We start from the raw sequence: 20,782 nt of genomic DNA, 5'->3' as shown, positions 1-20,782 counted from the left end.
GACAATTCAGCAAAGGTAGGAGTTGTCTGAACTGGATATCTGATTTAACGACCTAGGAAGGAAGTTACTGGGAGAGGATTTGTTCAGGCATATTATGAGACCAAGGTTGGTAGCCATGTGAGATTCAGGGTCCCTAGGACAGAGGGGATGGTAACGCCTGTGGGTATATATTCAGAGAAGTCTTGGGAGGGCAAAAGGAGAGTGTCTGCTCGCATGCATTATGTGAATGCAGTTCTTCCCAAAATATCACTGAACACTGCACAGGAAAGCGAAGTGGAGCAGTAGGACAATTATCACAGTGATGGTTAAGAATTCCTGGAGGGAAACGGACTTGGCCCAGTGGTTAGGGCATCCGTCTACCACATGGGAGGTCCGTGGTTCAAACCCCGGGCCTCCTTGACCCGTGTGGAGCTGGCCCATGCGCAGTGCTGATGCACGCAAGGAGTGCCCTGCCACGCAGGGGTGTCCCTGCGTAGGGGAGCCCCACGCGCAAGGAGTGCGCCCCGTAAGGAGAGCTGCCCAGCATGAAAGAAAAGTGCAGCCTGCCCAGGAATGGCGCCGCCCACACTTCCCGTGCCGCTGACGACAACAGAAGCGGACAAAGAAACAAGACGCAGCAAATAGACACAGAGAACAGACAACTGGGGGAGGGGGGAATTAAATAGATAAATAAATCTTTTTTTAAAAAAAAAAAAAAGAATTCCTGGAATAGTGCAATTGTGACAAAAGCAATGGCAGCTGAAATCTGGTGCACTCTATTCACTTCTCACCCAGTGTTTGCAAGTAACCCCTGCCCTTTGGATGTAGTAAATCCCCTATGTTTTTAGGCAAATCAAAGAGAAAAGCATCTAGGGTTGGGGCTGGGGATAATGATGGTTATGGTGGGTCAAGATCCTAGATACACTGATTCTGATAGGGCCAGTGAATAATGTGAATATTTTCAAACATGATTTTACTTATATGCCAAAGTAAGTGCAAACAGATTTTATTATTGTTCCAAATACTTCCTTCCTTGTGGAGGATTATACGTCCCCACCATTCTAATATTAGGCTTGACCATAAGACTTGCTTTGACCAATGAATTACCTGTAGAAGTAACTTATGCCACTTTTAGTGGAAGCTGCAAGATTTATCTTTTGGATCTGCAATTTTTTAATTTGCCTTCTGTTACAATAAGGACAAGAAAAGCCATAGATTGGAGCTGCTTCTTCAACCTGGTTCCAGAACGAAGATAGCATAGAGTCAATCCCAAGATGGTCAGTAATGTGAGTGGGAAATAAAATTTTGTTTTAAGTCAGAAAGATTTGGGGGATTTTTGTTATATATTTTAACTTTCTCCAACTAAAATAGGATGTGTTGTGAATTGCAATTCCTTTTCTTATTTGATAAAGAGAACCTAGCTCCCTACTAATTTTCTGGGAGTTCTTTGGTACCTGGTGCTCTAAGTATTGGGGATGTTGGTTGCAAATGACAGAAACCAAAAGCAAAGTGGCTTAAGATATTTTTTAAGGAATTATTGGTTCACATAACTGACAAGTCCACAATTGTCTTCAGGACTTTGTAATTTTCTCCCTAACTCCCAGGATCTGTTTGGTTTGTTTTGTTTTGTTTCTTCACTGGCCTCTTCTCTATGCATTCCTCCCTCACACTGGCAACATGGCTCACATCCTCTCTTCTTAGCAAGAAAATTCTCTTCACCTCTGACTAGTAAGATGTTCAAATCTTCCACTGAATATTTCATTTTAATTTCTCTGTTTTGTATGTTTCTCTCTTCTTCTAAGGCTACATGGAATTCCCACTCATTCCAGACCAGTTAATTTCTTGATTTGGGGGAAGAGGCTGCATTATGGGAGTAAACCTGAATTTGGACCCCAACCTGAGTGTGAAATAGTTCAGGAATTCTGATCTTGCAAGTGACTTTTTCCACTACAGTAGTAGTTATATGACAAGCTTTCTTGCCATTTCTATGAGCCAGGGGAAGGAATTGTTCTAGTCCCCATTTATTTTATTACAGGAAACTTTACATAACAGCCCCCCATGGACAGCTGATACCCACAGCCTAGAAATCACTGTTTATATGGCCTCAGCCTAAAGGACTAGATCAGGTCCAAATATTTCCATGAACTCTTTCAGTCTTAATTCTTGATTACAGCTCTTCAAGTTTATCCATCATATCTGGTGACTGGGGATTTCTTCATGTAATAACTATGTGTCAAAAATTATATTTTATGTGGTATTTACATATGCCTCATTCAGAAGTAATGCTTTCACATTATACATTTTTTTAAAAGATTTATTTATTTATTTATTTATTTATTTATTTATTTCTCTCCCCTGTCCCCCACCCCAGCTGTGTGTTCTCTGTATCTATTCGCTGTGTCTTCTTCTTTGTCCACTTCTGTTGTTGTCAGCGGCATGGGAATCTGACATTATACATTTTTAGTGACCTCTGTTTGTTTGTTACTCACCTTTAACTGTGATCCATGTGAGAACTGGTGCTAGGTCTATTCTGTTGTTAGAACAGAACTTAACACATAGTTGAACATATAGTAGTCACTCAATACATAATTTTCTCAAATGAGAAGCAGTTGAACACAGTGATTAAAGGATTTTTCTGAAATCAGATTGTCTGCTTTCAAACCCTGTTCTGTAATTTATTAGAATGAACTGTGTGAACTTGCACATGGCTCTTAACTTCTCTGTGCTGCAGTTTTCTCATGAGTAACCAGAATAATCATGGCAAACCAGCATTATAAACTTGTTGAAGGGATTAAATGAGTTAATACATAAAAAACAGAGTTAGACCAATTCCTGGCATAAAAATGATAGTAGTATTAGCTCATATAATTTGTGTTTTCATTATTATTCATAAATTTCATTTGGAGATAGGTGAGCCTTTTAGTAAAACGTATAGTTTAAACAGTTATCTCCTCTGTCAACATGTAGGGCTGGCCCTGGAAGCAAATTTCCTCTAAGAATACTGCTGAAAGAAATAGCTCAGAATGTAAGACCTGGTGTTTGGGAATAAAGTATGATAAATTACAGCTGGTTCAGCAAGTTTTTGTAGGCTCAGAGCTGTGTTGTTTCATCCCAGCAACCAAGTGGCCAACTGGGGGGCAAAAAGAGGAATTAGAGCCAACAGAAGACATAAAGAATGTCCTGGTATCTTGGAACCATCCCAGAAAAATTTTTACAAGAAATCTTTAATTCTTACCACGGATAGAATTAACTCTTCAGACACATTGTACTGGTATCAGAATAAAGAATTTAAAAATATCTCTAGTGAACATGTCGGTAAAATCACCTTTCTAGATTAAAATATATGTATACATACAAACCGAAAACCCTGATTGGTAAAAGGCTCTTCAATCCTCAGAAATGCCAAACATTTAAGTTAAAGAAATTCAATAATTGCTTTTAGTTTTAAAATATTCATTCTCTTGTAATATATAACTCACAGTGAGAATCCGACTGTAGAGTCCTGATGATTTAGATGTAACCATGTTCCAAGAATATTTCAAAATAGAAAGAGAAAACCAGGCATGGCTCGATTTCCACATCAATAGCAGTGATGCTATTCCTACCCCCAGCACCAACTGTGTGAGAGGTCTACACTGCATAAAAATGTTTTGGTTTTGGTTGTACTCAAAACTCTTTTTCACTGATATATTTAACAAAATGAATACATTATCTTCTGTAGGTTATCAAAGGATACTGAAATCAAACTGCCCTTTTCTGATGATTTTAAGGAATGTGGAGAACAGCAGGGTTCTCTATTTCTTCCTTCCAATATTTAAAGCGATTGCATAGAGACAAAAATACATTTCCACAAAATTAATTTAATTTGTATCTTTCTTACTTTCAGAGAGCAAATGGCCACACTGGATTTGCTGAAAATTAATATCACTGAAGTTTTAAGTTTTGTTGTTGTTTTTTATTAAAAAAGCATGTGAGAGGAGCAAAATTTCTGAATCAATCAATTAATATATGCAGATAATCTTTTATTAGATTCAGACTTAGCTTCTTGTAGGCAAAGATTAACATAATAATTGCTTGTGCTTGCTGAATATGATCCAGTAGATAATATTCTTCTCTAAAATCCGTTAATGGAGAAAATCATCCATACAGTGATTACCTGGAACATATTTAATGGCTTATCCAATTTAAACATATTAACACAACTATAAATGCTCTAAGAAGAATGAAGATATGGAAGCTGAAGAGTTGGAATAGATTCTCATTATTGGGCTTTGAATATTTTTATTATCATAGAGAAATTTACTAATATAATAGTATTTCAAAATATATTACATACATATTTTCAATATAAATACAATTGAGAAAATATTTTGAATAATATTCAAAAGTTATATTTTACTATTAGAATTAGATACTTTAAGAAACATAAATTCTTAGAAATAAATGAAACTATGTTGGCCTACAAATTACATTTAAGTTTGACTAGATAGTATGATAAAATTTTATACTTTACTGCAAATGGAATGGGATAGTGAATAGTTTTAGATATTTATGAACTTACCATACATATATGTGCATGTCTGTTTCCAAACACGCTGTTCTGTTCCACTAGTCCCATATCTACAGTTGTGCCAATCCCACACTGTTTTATTGTAATTGTGTAATCAATCTTAAATCTAAGAATGTAGTTCTGCCCGTGATGTTCTCCTTCAAAATGTCCTTACCTATTCTTGCCCCTTAAATTTTCCTATTCATTTTATAATCAGCTTGTCAGTTTCAATACTGGAATTTTAATTATGGTTACAACGATATTTTAGATCAATTTTGGGAGAGTTGATATCTTAATATTGCGTTTCATAATGCATGTATTTTCCACCATTTCTAGGACTTTTAAAATCTCAATAATGTGAGATTTCCAATGTAGCAATGTTTTACCCACTTCATTACATTTATTTGTCACATGGTACTTCTGATACCATAATCAATGGTACCTTTTTAATATCATTTTTCATTTCTTTTACTTAGATATAAAATAAAAAATGCAGTTGATTTTTCATGTTGACTTATATTTAACAGACTTGATAAATTCACTTATGAATACTAATATTCAATCTATAGTTTCTATTTATTATTGATTATTGATACTATTGATTATTAAAAATGGAATGAGAGGTTCTATCATTGAAGGGAATGAGATGTTCAAATTCAAGATATCAGATGTAGAGCAAATAATTTCAGTTGTGGCATGGTTATGAATGTAGGTAGCTGAAGATACGCAAAGGTGAAGTTATTGGAACTGAGAAAGTCATGGGAATAAAAGGCCAGCATGTGGGATGGGTCTTTTGAATAGCTGTTGGTTATCCAGGCTTATGATGGAATTGGAGCTGGGAGAGCCATTCTGCCCAACAACCCACTCAGTGGTATATGGAAGCACACAGAAGTGTAGGCAAGACAGGAGGGTAAGTGGTGACTTCTAAGATTCATGTTTCTGTCATGGAAAGATGCGGAGTAGGCTTTCTGTAAAATATTTGAAGTTCTCGTGTAGAAAATGGATTAGACATTGTGACAGTTTGGGATTATTTTTGTGAATTCCAAAAAGAGAAAGAGTATGTTTGTAAACTAATCTATTCCTCTGGATGTGATATCCACTGATTGTATTAAATTCAAAATATGTAAATTTACTTGATAAAATCTATTTTGGTATTTTGATTCGACCACATCAGTAAAGTATGGCTCAGGTGGAGTCCCCAGCCCCTTGGTGGGCCTATATAAAAGAACACTCACAAACTAAGACACATGAGAAAGGAGAGACAGCTCTGTTATATTTGATCCTGGGGCCCCAAGGAAAGATGAGCCATTCACCTAATAATTTGCAGCTGAAAAGAACAGAGCAGATGAGCACCTGAGAAGCCCCAGAAAGAAATGAGCCCTATGCCAGAGACTGATTTTAGGAAGGTCAGCGACAATCTTGCTTCAACACATGGCAACTGACATTGGTGAGAAAGCAACCTTGAGTTGGCCTCTTTATGACCTTGTAACTGTAAGCTTTTACCCCAAATAAATACCTTTTATAAAAGCCAAGAGATTTCTGGTATTTTGCATAAGCACCCCTTTGGCTGACTAATACATGTTCTAGGCAATTCTAGACTGTCATCTAAAACAGAAACAATGTGAAAAAAATGAATAATGGACCCACCCTAGACTTATTTTAGAGAATCTCCAAGGCAAATGTCTAGGAATCTGCATTCTTCACAAATGTCTCAGGTCATATTTATGATCAGGCATGACTAGAATTGTTGAAACAAATAGATGATACAAAGGGACAACTTTTAGCTCAGAGAGAAGCCAAAGGTTTCAAACGGATAGACTGGGCTGACCCAGGAGGTGGTGACTCCCCATTACTGGCAATCACTGTCTCCAGACATTTGTAGAACTCTGTCTTCCAGGCTGGGTGCTGGAACAGGCATGGTGGAGTAGGGTGGGGGTGGGGGGTTACAGAGAAGAGTAAGCTTTTATCCCTGTTCTAGAAGGGTCAGCCGCCTAGTGAGGCAAACAAGCAATAGCAGTATAAAGTAAGGTGTGCTAGGATACTGGGATTTCTTTTAAAATTTACAGAAGCACAGTGAAGGGACCAACTAACCTGGACTCTTGGGAGTCAAGAGGAAGTTTCTCATAAGAGGAACACTTACTTTGTGTCTTATAACATGAGCAGGAATTTTGGTAGGCAGTGAAGGAAGGAAGACTTAGGAGTGCAAAGAAACTGTGTACAAATGTAACAAAAGTAGGAATGAGATTGGTTCAGCCTCTTTGAAATAAAAAAGACATGTACTGGGGTGGGAGAAGCTTACTTGGTCCATCCACTCTGGAAATCAGAATCTTTTTTGTTCTGCGGGTTAGCACTGTTTTGTTACTTGTCGTGAGCAATATTTGAAGGTTGAAATGTTTTTTTAAAATTTCAGATTAAGACAAAGATAAGAATCACATAATTATTAGACCTGCATTTATCATAAACTACATAAAAGCAGGGATATATAAACCTATACTGAAATATTTATGCATAACTGACCACAATTCTGTATGTGTCTTCTATTGACTGTGCAATGCTACAATTGCTAATTCCTTATATGGTACTCCTGATATTTGTGGCCAAATGGTCCTGCCTAGGCTCATGTTTTTTTAGATCATTCTTCTTATCCTCAGAAACAAATTTCTTCCTGATCCCCTGTAGTAAAGTCCACACTATTCCACACAGATCCTTCTATCTATAACTTTAATAGCACATTGCTGTCATCTACAAATGCCTACATTTAGGATATATGGTACAATAGTTTTTCTTACATTTTTATACATTTAACAATTTGTTCTGGGTTAGTTCTGCACTGTCCTGCTATTGCTACACTTAAGTAGATTCACCACTGTGCTTCTTTCCAGTATGTACTCTGCAAAATGCTTGCCTCAACTGCTTACTTCTGTGCAGGAGGCTTGACTTCTGATTGCTAGTGCTGTAAGGGCTGGGCTTTGTAGCCAGCCCTGGCCTGTCAGGAAGTCTGCAATAACTCAAAAGCTTACCTTTCATTTTAAACAAGCCAACGAACAACAAAGAAACCACAATACCTCAGTGTTTTGTTCCCATGTTACGTGATAAAATATGTCCTCTCACTCCCACCCCTAACAAACTATAGTAACCAGGCATTATTTGCTGTTCCATAAGTCCTTGAACATGGGCTCCAAAGCCCATGAAAGACTAGAAGAAGATGGTATGCTCAGGAGAGGGCAAGAAGGTCATATACATGTAATTGGAGTGAGGGGTGTCCTTAGGCAAGTGACAAGTGGCAAGTGGCAAGAAATGTTGACATAAGGCAACCAGGATAAATTTTAGCTAACTTATAAAGAATACTGTTACGAAGCTCAGCAGTTTTAGAGTTTATCTCATAGTACATGCAGTGGTCTTGGACTGAAAGTTTTACACAGAGGACTCATGTGATCAGATTTATATTATATGTATTTGTGAAGATCCTTCTGGGATCATCCATTTAGGGAACTTTTTGCAATCATCCAGGTGAGGATTAATGAAGATAGATGCTAATGCAATGGTCATGGGCAAAGGGAGAAGCAATGAACCAAGAAATATTAAGGAGGTATAAGTAGTGAGATATGGTCATTGATTGGAATATGGGGGAAAAATATACCACAGTTCTCCAGAAAAAGCACTATAGAATCAGATATAGGTCAAAATTCGTTTTCTACCACTTGACTTTGTAAACATGGACATGTCACTTAAACTTTGTGTCTCAATTTTCTCATCTGTAAAATAAGGGAAATAACAACACATATCTCATAAGGTTGTTACGAAGAAAAAATTAGTACATGTAAAGCACATAGCACAGTGCCAAGTACAGGGTTAACTAAAACTCTATAAATTTAGTTTCAAAGAGACTGGGCAGAAACTTAAAGGATTATTCTGAAATGTCTTACTGAGCAATCTATCAGGAAAGTTATAGAGGAAACTATACACTGGGCTTGATGAGAAATCATGAATCAATGGTTAGAAATATATATAATTCCAAAGACACAGATAAAAAATATTTTTCCAGAGCACAGTTTTCACTTCCTTTAGTACCAATTAACTGCAACTGAATCTCTGGTTGCAGATCTCACTCTGGGGGACCTGTCTTGCTTCTGTTGATTAATTGATTCTTGCAGAATTCTAGGAGACAGCATTTGACTCTGCAGCCTTAGAAGCAATCACTTATTTAAATACTGGCTGATCGTTTTAGGCCCAGTTTCCATCTTCAGGTCATGCCCTTGTCAGGACATCACAGCTGCTCCACAGCAGAAGCCACTTGGCTCTCCATTAAATGCATCATGTGACACTGTAGTAACCATGGTAATAATCTTCAGAAGACACAGCCCCATTACCACCCTGGCCTTTTGACCATTCATAGTGCAATCACAATTCTTTCCTGTTTGAATGTTTTTAATTAGACATTTGTATGATGTACAGACAGTTGCCTGATATCCATGAAAGGAAGAGACAACTGGTAAAATGCTATTCTAATATAATTTGGGGCTAGATGCAATCAGTCTTTTATCTTTAAAGAGCAGCCACCACTTTTTCATGTCTTGCGTTACTCTGAGATTTGGGGTTCTGCTTACTATTTTGAAAGATATTCTGCATGAAGGAAATATTTTCAGTTTTTTCCTGAGAGGAATATGGAAAGTATAAAAAACTTTAGAGTACTATAACTGAAAGAATTTATTGGATCTTCCAGTGCTCTGCCTAACTTTTTAAAATGGTAACTGAAGTACAATCATATACAAAAGACAAAAAGACCTTCCCAAGAGAGCAAAGCTTTGAGTATCCAGGCTGGGATTATAAATCTTTTGCTGGGTTTATTTACAGATCTTTTTATACTGCATTATGATGCTTACTTGGTACCAAAATGATGGTAAAACTGATTATGTTGTCACTTTTAGAACTGGGTTTTTGAAGTTTGAAATAATAACCACCAAAAAAATAGCTCCACTGTAGTGGAAAGAATAGGCTTCGAAGTCAGATAGACCTGTGTTCAAACCCAGATTCTGCCACTAGCTCTGAACTAGCTGATAAGTCTTTTAGTTTCCAATTCCTTATTTATTAAATGGGACAATAATTATCTGTCTACAGAACCAGTGTGTGAATTAATTACAGTCATAAATAGTCTGGCATTAAAACAAGTACAGAATGAATGTTACACAATGAATGTTAATTTCTCTTTTAGATTCTCTATTCAAATTTCAGAAATAAATGAACAACATATATCTAAAATTAATATGGATGAATGAAGACCTAAGGATGGGTTAATATTTCCATTTTTTTCCCTTCAAAGAAAAAAAAATGACATCATCTTGAAAGTTCTACTATATATACATAGTTTGCATAAAGAGAGCCAATACAAAGAAGCCAAAGAGAATTAAAATGGGCTTTTTATTGATTGAATAGATTGCATGAATCATCCTTTAACATGGTCAAATTTCACTGAGAATCGACATGCAGGGATTTGACCCAACAATGGCACCAAACAAACAGGTCAGATGACTCACAGAGTAATTACTGATTTGAATGAAAAAAGAAAATAATTTACCTTATAAGCAACTGTCTCCAAAGAGCCCAATAAGAGATTGCTTATAACTAGCATGTTCTGCAAAAGAAAGAAACCTTCTCAGTTCCAAATTGCAGATAAGGGGGAAAATAAGGCAAATGTTAATAATATCTGAAACCAAGATTAATGTACATCCTAAAACAAGAATCATGAGGAAGCCCCAGTAAGTCAACAGAGCAGATCATTCTTTATTGTAGATTCTGTATTACCAATTATGACAGAATGCTTTCCTTGATTTTTGTGAACTTTCATATCAGTACTCAAACTATGGTTGCAGTTGACAAGAGTGTATTTCTGACATAAAGGTCAGCTGACTGATTTGTTAAAACAAGAAATGTAAGGATAAGTAAGATGAAAGTAACTTCATTCATTAATCAATGACATGAGCAATTCTTCTGCTAAATCAGATAATAATTTCTGAATAAGTAGAAGTATATTTCCTTAGTTTTTTGTGCTAGTCACAACGTAATGGCTACTGACAATAAATTTAACCTGTACTACTAACATTTTCTCCCTCATTTTCCTAGGTCTAGACAATCAATAAAATGAGAAATGATGGTATTTACTAATTTCTGTGTGTAGCAGTTTGGCATTATTTATGAATTCCAAAAATAGATATTGGATTATGTTTGTAAACTGATCTGAACCTCTGGGCATATTAGATTATATTGGATTCAGAGGTTTCACTTTTTAAATAATGACTAAGTTCTCTTTAGTAGGATGTTGCATACCTGCCCCCTTGGAGGGTGAGGTCTCACAAAGAAAAGACATGACAAAGGACAAGAGTTGAGAGTTTTGAGCTGGAGCCCAGGAAGTAAACACACAGGAGAGGAACACAGAGAAATAGACACAGCTCCACAGAAACAGCAGAGGCCCAGGAGTAGAGACAAGCTGTTTGCCTGTTAGTCTACAGCTGACCTTGTGGAGAGAAGCAAGCCTGAGCATGGAGATAATCAAGCCCCTGGGGAGAGAGACAAAGCCTAGAGAGCCTGATGGCCTACAGCTGATATTGAAAGAAGCTGGACCACTGAGCCTTAAGAGGAAGAAAAAGGCTGAGTGTCGGCAGCCATCTTGCTCCAATACATGGCCACAGACTTTGGTGATGGAAGTAACTTATGCTTTATGGCCTGGTGACTATAAGCTTCTGCCCCAAATAAATGCCCTTTATAAAAGCAAACATATTTCTGGTATTTTGCATCAGCACCCCTTTGGCTGACTAATACACTGGGGTATAAATATTCCCACCATGACTGATTTCAGGCAACCTATGTGATGCCATTAAAGGCAGATTAAGGAAGAGCTGTGTGGTTGTACACCATTATGTGTATTTCCCCCATACGGGTACAATTTTTACACATACCCTCACGACCATAGTAAGTAGTAAAATGTAGTAAATTTAATTAGGAAGAAATGGATTTTGAGTTTTTATTATATTGTTTTTAATATAATGATTTAATTACAAGTTCATATAATTTAATTTTAATACTAGTTGTGTTTAAGAACTGGGTCATAAAATTCCTGAATATTTAATGATCTCCACTTGCAGGCCAGTATGAGTTAGCTCTGGAACATCTCTAATGTAGAAAATTCTATGCATCATGTTGACATAGCTATTGTTTACACGGCATACACATTCCTGCACACAAGACAAACATTTTAAGAATTATAGTGTTCATTATTTAATTTTACTGCATTCATTCAATCAGCAAATATCAGTTGAATTTAATCATATGCCAGAGACTATGAACAGAACTAGGAAGGGTATTCCTAAAGAAGTAAGATTTTTCTCTGAAAGATGAGTAGGGAATTACACAGGAGATAGTACGATTTAGAAAAATTAGAAGGAATATGCTCTAGGCAAGAAAAACAACTATACAAAAGCTCTGAGAAGACAAAAAGTATATGTTATGGAATTTAAAGGAGAGTGTCTGTGACTCTAGCAATGGAAGAAATTATATCGTTGATATGGACACAGTGGCTATGGGAGTTGCTGAAGGCAGGAAGAGGGAAAAAGAGGTGTGATATTGGGGCATTTTGGAGACTTGGAGTAGTTCTCAATGATATTGCAGGGACAAATGCAGTACACTATATATCCTGTGATAACCCACTAAATGGACTGGGAGAGAGTGTAAACTACAACATAAACTATAATCCATGCTGTGAAGCAGTGCTCCAAAATGTACTCATCAAATGCAATAAAGGTACCACACTAATGAAAGTTGTCAATGTGGGAGGAGTGGGGGGTGTGGGTAGTGGGGTATAGGGGCACCTCTTATATTTTTTTAATGTAACATTTTGTATGATCCATGTATCTTTTTTAAAAAGATAATAATAAAATAAAAATATATATATATTAAAAATAAATGAAAGCTTCTGGTGCACAGTGAATGAAGGGGAGTATAATATAAAATGATTGCTTAAAATTAATCATGCAGATCATCAAAAGGATGTCCACACTGGTTTGCCTCAGATTCTCTCATTTTACTCTACTGTCCTAATAATTGGTATAATTTTATAAATAGCACCCCCTTTTTTATTTTCAAGTGTGTTTTACTTCGAATGACAAATGATATGTCACTCTACTTATAGAGCATATTAAGTATTTCAGGAGTAATCATAATAGCTCTAACCAATGGGAAACTAGAAGGGTGTTAACCAAATTTGCATATTAAAAAATATCTACAAAAGCTTGTGTGTGTAGAGAATTAGAAAATACCAAGAAATTATTTAGGGACTCAATTTGGAGGCTATTACAGCGCTCCTGTGAGAGGCGATGGTGGCATGGATAAGAGTCATGGCAAGGAACTCAAAGTAATTTAGTTTAAGAGATGAGTAGGTAAGACATGATTTTTGAGTATGGCAGGAAAAATAGAAGCATAAACCAAAGATATTCCTGAATTTTGGCTTATGCAGTTAATTGGATGCAGTGCTATTCATTGAAATGAGAAAATGGAAGGGACAAGGAATACATGCCAAATTTGAGGTGATTATGAAATATACAAATGGAGATGTTGATGGCTGGTTGCATATAAGGACTTTGAATTTAGAGGACCAGGGCTTGAGATGAAAATTAGAAACTGTCACTTAGATGAGAATTGAAGCTGTGACCATCTTAAAATTTCCTGAAGTGTAGAAGACGAGAAAAGAAGCTCTAAGGAAGTCTTGAGAAAAATAGCTAGCTCATGCAGCAATCCTGAGCTTAAGTAGGTATAAATAAGACTTGTCTATGAAAAGACAGGATCTTGGAATCCAAACAAGTGAACTCTCAGTCAACTGCTAACCTTGAAGAACAGGAGAGACACATGTAACTTGGAAGACACCTTCAAGTAAAAGAGCATTTCTTCATGACTAATTAGTGTTTTCCCCCCAAATCCCCAACCTCCTAATCTTGATGATTTAGGCTAGAAAAACTTGTCTGGTTTACAGACAGGACTCCCTGGACTCCCTTCCTTCTACTCATTTTGCATCTACTTAGGAAGTGTGGCCAACCTGAGTCAGGATGGGAGGAGAAGATGGAGAAAAGGGAGAGAGGAAGAAAATGATCCATATACAGATCATAAAGAACAAACCCCAAGGTCATAATATTATAATAATAATAATACAACTTACTAGGCATTCATAGCACCTTATTTAATCATCACATATATCCCATTCTAAAGAGGAAAAAGTAAACCCAGCGAGGGTAAATATAAAGTTTATGTGTAGCAGAGCAAGGTTATAAACCCAGGCTTGCCTGACTCTAGAGTTTGTATTTGCAATTACTGACCCCAAAGAAAACTCTAACATCTTGATTGTTCATGGCAAAATATATATTCTCCAGTAAATGTACTCTAATTAAAAATAATAATAATAATCTTGATTGGGTGAGGGAAATCAATGTAAGTTCCCCTAGAGAAGAGTGTGCAAATCACAGTACAGTAATGCAGTGGGAGACCACACAGAGAAAACATTTCATGTATTAGAGAATAAGTAAATCACCTGAGAATTGGCTTTCCATATGTGGTTGTCACTGTTCTTCTACGGGGAACACCTGCAAGCCTGCATGTGCACTGTGGGAGATGATGCCCAAGCCATAGGATAACTAGAGCTCATCTCCATAGACTGTCATTCTTATTTAAATTTATTGAGAGAAAATTAAACAAATAAAATTAAAACACCAATGTGGATACAGTATGGGTTGGAATGCAAATTCACGTGAAAGAGGTACACAGGGAGTTCAAGGAAACTGTGCATTTGTGGTGAAACGTTAGTATTCTTTACCAAGACTCCCTAGCTTTTGACTTCTTGTTTGCTATTAGCAACAAAAATTTGAATAGAAATATTGGAGAAGAAAAAAAAAAACAGCATACAATACAGCACATGCAGTACAATCCCTGGTTTGATAAAAACACAATTTTTTACATCATGCATGTAGAGATACAGATATATATATATTTAAAAACACGGTGGAAGGCAATACAGCAAAACATTAACAGAGGTGTTCTTTTTGTTGTATGATTATAAGTGTTTTTTAAATTTTCTTCTTTATGCTTCACTATACTTATATGATTTTTCTTAAATACATCATTTTTAATTAAAATTTTAAAAAATTTTTACAAATTTTGAATGAAGAAAATTATCTGGACCCACTTCTATTATTAATCACTGTAGGGAGACAAATACCAAATTTAATAAAGTAATAATGCACCAATGCTAAGTAATTAAAATTATATTTTTAACGTCAGATTATATGAGATTTCTTGAACTTATTAACAGTGTTCCTCTGGAATAAATTATTTAGCTTTTCTGAAATGGTTGAAGTTTTGAATCGGAGAGCAATTGAGTTGAAGTCACTGTTACATATATTTGGTAAGGAACAGAAAATTTCATGATTCTGTTTTCAATTGTATGGATAGATAAAATCCTGCAACTGAAAACTACTTCTTCCCTTGCATGGAAAATATCTGAGAAATAACATTCCAACCTTTCTCTGGTCAAACGGGGACACCAGAAGTTCCAAAGCTTAAATCATTATTAACAATACAAAGTCTTTTAACATGTGCTTTGCATCCCTCCTTTTGAGAAATAATTTTACTTTCATTCAGTCCATTACCATATGTGTTAAATAGTAAATAATATTTTATAAAATACAAAATAACCATATCATCAGTTTCCATTATGTATCATAGTGCTGTAATGCATTATAAAATTTAGGTCCCTTTGAGCCTCTTGTTCTGAATATTGGACCCAGCAAGATTGTGGATTGTTTAAATTCTCCTCTGTGCATTGCATAATGCCTCCAAAGATAAATAGTCTGGCTGTGCATTAATCCACGAGGCAATCAGTGTGAGGAGAGGACTACAATGTAGCCTAGTGAAATAGCAGAATGGCCTGAATGCTTTCATAAATCTTCTCAATCAGACTAAAAACTAGAGGTACTCTGTTAATGCTGTTATCTTTAAATGCAAAAATTATATAAATCATATTTATAAAATGTCTTAAAGTATTTTGTTAGCATGGTAGAGAAAAAACAGGTTAAGGCTGAAAGTCATGAGTCCTGGATCTTCAGCCCCATTCCACCACCTTATATGACCTTGAAGAAAGTCATTTCACCTTCAGATGTCTATTTTTATCATCAGTAAAATGATGCTAATAACACTTGCTTTTTGTTATCAAACAAGACTGCTGAAAGAAATACACTTTGAAAAGTATAGGAGAACACTGCAAACACAAGGTGAAGTGATGTTTAAAACTTCAAAGGTCACCTATTTAAAGAACAACTTTTTCATAGTGGGAAAAAGAAAGTGCTTTTTAAAAAGTGTGATCTGAAGCAGTACATTCCCTAAGGAGAATCGACCATCAGAATAACTTTTCTGTCTTGCCAGGGGACAATATTATCTGACTCTTAGATCTAACTGAGTCAAACAGAGTATTTCAACTCAATGATGTACTTCAAGTAGAAGTTAAAGACTTGCTACAAATTTTACCTGTGTGACTCTAGGACTTGAGGGTGACCTCTCCCTGCCTGTGTAACTAAATGTCTCTAGATCCAGAGAAGAGGAGCACCACTGGAAACTCCTTGGGATGGAATTACCAAAATAACCCAAAACAGAAAAAAAGAAACAGACTCCAGTTTCAATTTGGCACCACAAATTTGGCCACATTCCTCCCAGGACCTTGCTTAGCCTGTCCCCCTATGTCTGCTCCACATTCCCCAAAATTGTAAATTGCTTGGTAGCATAGAAAGTGGCATATTCATCCTTTTTATCCCTCCCTGATTTGTAATAGAAAGTTTTATGAATTGTAGATACAAATGACAGTCTATTAAATATTGATACCATTTACTGAGTACCTACTATGTGCTTGGGTCCTATACTAAATGCTTTAGAGACTGACCCAATCTCCAAAACCGTCTGGGGGTGGGGAGGGGGGGATGTTACAAGCAAAGCTTAGACTTCAGCAAGCCCTTAACAAGAGTTAGCTATGATTAAAGTAATGTTCAATACTCTCATTATTATTCTTTTTGACAGACAAGGAAACTAAATTTCAGAGAGGTGAAGTTGACCAAGGTCACATGGCCTGTAAAAGGTCTGGATTTAAACCCAGTCCTGTGTGATGTCAGCCCTTGCACTAAGCCATTTTACTCTACTGCCTTGCCACAGAAATTGGGAATGCTATTACTGAATGTTGCCTCAGGACAAAATTACCATCTTTGTTACAAAATTGTCCATTGCTTTCTGTAGTTTGATAGATTTTTTTAGAAGTCTGGATACAGCTTAGCCATTTTACTCATTATGTATCTCCTTTGTTATATCCAGTTTCAGATCTTTGCCCTTTCATATATCGGGTTTCATAATATGTGCTTCTGGAGTTCTCACTCAAAGCAGGATGAATTCCTGTGTGAGCAGCTCCTGATACTTACCAATTTATGTGCTATGATATTCCTTTGCACAATGAATCTCAATCTTTTTTGTTATTTTATTATTGTTGTTTACTTTTAGTCTTTAAAAAAGTAATACATTTGTTATAGAGAATTTAGTAATACAGATTGGCATCAAGAAGAACAAAATCCTTCCAATAATCACACTATTCACCAGTGTCCACAATTTAGTAGATATTCTTTTCTAGTATGATATGCAGATGTGTAGGAACGTTGTGTGTGTGTGTGTGTGTGTGTGTGTGTGTTCGGTGTACACATATCCATGCACAAGATGGAGTCATTCCAAGAAAACCATACATATTAGGTGAATTCTGTTTTATAACTGCATAATATATCTTAAGCCACCATAATACAGCTCAAGCATTACCTAAAATATCTTTTTAAATTATCATTTAAATGGTTGCACCATAATCCCTTTTATGAATAGGTCATAATTTATTTAAGCAATCCTTTATTTCTAAACAGTTTATTTTCAATCATATCGACAATGTTGCAAGGAATAGCATTTTAGCTGAATAACCACATCATTATTTACTTCCTTAAAGTAATTTCCAGATTTGTTATACTTTTATAAAGAAAAAAAGGAATAGATTGTTGCTTTAGTTTGCAAGTTAAGTGAGTTGCACAAATGCCGTAAAGCTAATGCATGAAATGGCTTGGATCCTAATCTCCAATCTACATGATTTAAAAGCCCTTGCACTTTCCACCATACCATGAAAAACTATGCACACTGTGTGTGTTCAAAATGTACAGGGAAATTTTTAAAAAGAGTAATAAGTATGCTTAACCCAGGGGCATTGTGTAATTTTAATGGTGTGGTCATAGGTTGGATTCATCCCAGCATTTAAATTTTTAATTTGCAAAATGCCAAAGGGAGCTTGACAAGCAGTCTCTAAATTCCAGAGGTCTGACCATGAAGTATATTGGCCTTTCTAATGGGCTCGGCAATTTTAAGGGGAAGAAAAGCTTCTATTGATTTGGCTCAGCTGTCTAGATTTGGGAGCTGTCCCAGTAATCTCATTACTATGGTATGTATGCTTTATTCCCCCAGCAACAGTATTAAGGCTATATTTAGAACCAGCAGCTGCATTCTCAGCAAGACTTCAAGGTAGCAAATGTACCCAGGAGCTCTCAATTACCTGTTTTCATTTAACACAAGGGACTGATGACAAATATCTTCTTCTTGACTCACACCTTATAGCTAAATCTTTAGATTTTTTTTCTCCTTTATATATTTTAATCTAAACTAACATACAATTTTTACCATTTTCACATTCAGACTTTTATACTTTAGATTTTGGCAGAGATTTAAATATATTCAAATAAACTTTTCTTTTTCATCTGACCCATGAAGTCACCAGATTGGCTCTCAGAATATTTCATGGATCTAATACAAAAGAAACTATAATAACTAAAAAAGAGATGTCATATATTTTAATGTCCTTTCCATCACAGAAATTAATTTTTTAAAAATATAAAATGTCTAGCTTGCCAAGAGAAACTCTATTTTCAATGCTAATCCTTTATATATTTTTTCCCTATTGCAAGAAAAAATGTGCTTATATACAGAAAGTCTGGCTTGCTGCTTTCCAATTCACCCTCACTTGCCATATGCAGTGCATAATTTATAATGTGTTAAGCTTCTAGAACAGCTGACTACAAATTTCAGCTTTCTGACCTAGGTTCAATTTTGCCTAGACTCTTTGTCCCCTTATATTAGCTCTATGTGTTGTGACATGCTTTTATGACTAATCAAATGTCTTCTGCTACAAAGATTTTAAGAGCTCTTAAAGAAAATGAAAATTTGCACTAATAAGAACTTGAGGAGTGCTAATGAAATGTGTTTGGCTGCCATGCTTCCCCCATATCCTTGAAAGGTCGTAGGCATTCAGGATGGAGGTTTTCCCCCATGTCCAAATTCTATGAAATTCACATGAAATGTTGTGTTATAAAGTTACCTTCCTTAAATTGGATTGTTCTTCATGTACTCATATCATCTGCTTTCTAGTATCTCAGTTAGAAATGGTATTCAATTTATTTCCATTTTCCTGAGGAAAAATTAAGCACATTTAATCTCTTCCTACTAAGTATTAAACAATTTTAAAGGAGGATGAGAAATTAGAGATTATCTGATTCAATAACTTCATTCTATAGGGAAAACAGAGGGAAAGTTAATATCATGCTAACAGAAAATGAAAGAGTTGGGGCTAAAGTACGGATCTCTTAACTACCTTTTAAAATAATACACAGTGATAAGTTTGATCTTCTATAAATGCTAAAGGATAGGGGGAAAAATAGGAAAATGATTTGCCTACATAAATGATCTGTGTCTTAAAAAAAGAGAGAGAGATAAGGAATCTAAGATCACAGATAATAGCCCAAAGAAGGAAGCACTTTACTTATTTGAAAGAAAACCTCATCCTAATTAAACTATCAAATCAAATCTAAAACTAGATACCAACTAACCCAAAGATGAAACAAATCAATCTGAAAACAGTTGGCTAATACAGTAAATTATGACATAAAAAGAAAAAGTTTGAAATGATATTAAATAATAGCCCATCATGAATTTGAAGGTTTGAAGAGATATCAAAATATCAAAAATATCTAAAAATAAATCACACAAAAAGGAAGATAAAGGGGACTTCCTAGAAAGATGGCATCTTGAATATAAACACTTAAGCCATTTTCTTTCTTAAATTATACTAAAATGACCAGAGGAATATAAAATCTGGAGAAAATATGTATCAGCACTGGATGCTGGAAAAACAATGCTGTCCATATGTGACAAAATGGAAGACATTCTGCTAAATATAGTACATAAAGGAATACACTGAAGGGAGACACAAAGCACCAACTCTGAACCACTCCCCTCAGAAAAGTAATATAATAGCAGAGGTACTATATAAGTGATAAACTAGCCGAACCCTGCTAACAAGTCACAATTTGCAAGGGCAAAGCTAAGATCTTGATGTTGCTGATGGCAACGCATTCTGAACCAACTATGCTAGGAGACACTAGGAGAAGGTTTGCTGTAGGAAACAACCTGTGAAAATGCAGCCCTGTCTCAGCCCTACTGCTTCCTATGAAATCTCAGGCTAGTTTAATATTCTTTTTGTGCCTTATTTTTTCAAATGTAAAATGTAATTATAATGGCACTTACCTCAGAGGTTGGTGGAGGGAGGACTTGGAACAATATATGCAAGACTTTACTCATGATGCCTACCTTATAATAAGCACTCAATATATGGTAACTGCTATTTCCATTTTTCTCATCATTATAATCATCTCCATCATCATCACAATCATCACCAATCATCACCAACTTAAAAGAAGGGTAGTGCAAGGAAATAAGGTAAACAGCTCTCCTATGTGGAGATGGGGCAAAACAGAAAATTAGCTCCAGAAAGCTTGCCGCTTGTGGTAGCTATGTGCAACAGAGCAGTGTGGAAGCTAAGCTCTCCATGCTATAACTGCATGTCAGCTCCCTTACCAGTTTTCCAAGAATGGTTGGGATCAAAGAACTGGGGATATGAATACACATCACAGAATGATGAGAAGGAATGTTCTGGAATGAAGAACAGAAAAAAGGGCTTAATTTCACTTAGAAAATTTAATGTGAGAGTTCAACAACTAGATACAATCTTAAGTTTTGTAAATCTAATAATCTTATAGCATTTTTAAAAGAATATCACTGCAGTAGTTTGAGATTGTTTGTACCCCAGAAAATCATGTTCTTGAA

The sequence above is a fragment of the Dasypus novemcinctus genome, chromosome 25 (assembly GCF_030445035.2).
Source record: "Dasypus novemcinctus isolate mDasNov1 chromosome 25, mDasNov1.1.hap2, whole genome shotgun sequence".
Lineage (NCBI taxonomy): Eukaryota > Metazoa > Chordata > Mammalia > Cingulata > Dasypodidae > Dasypus > Dasypus novemcinctus.
Note: the sequence above shows the minus strand (reverse complement) of the source record.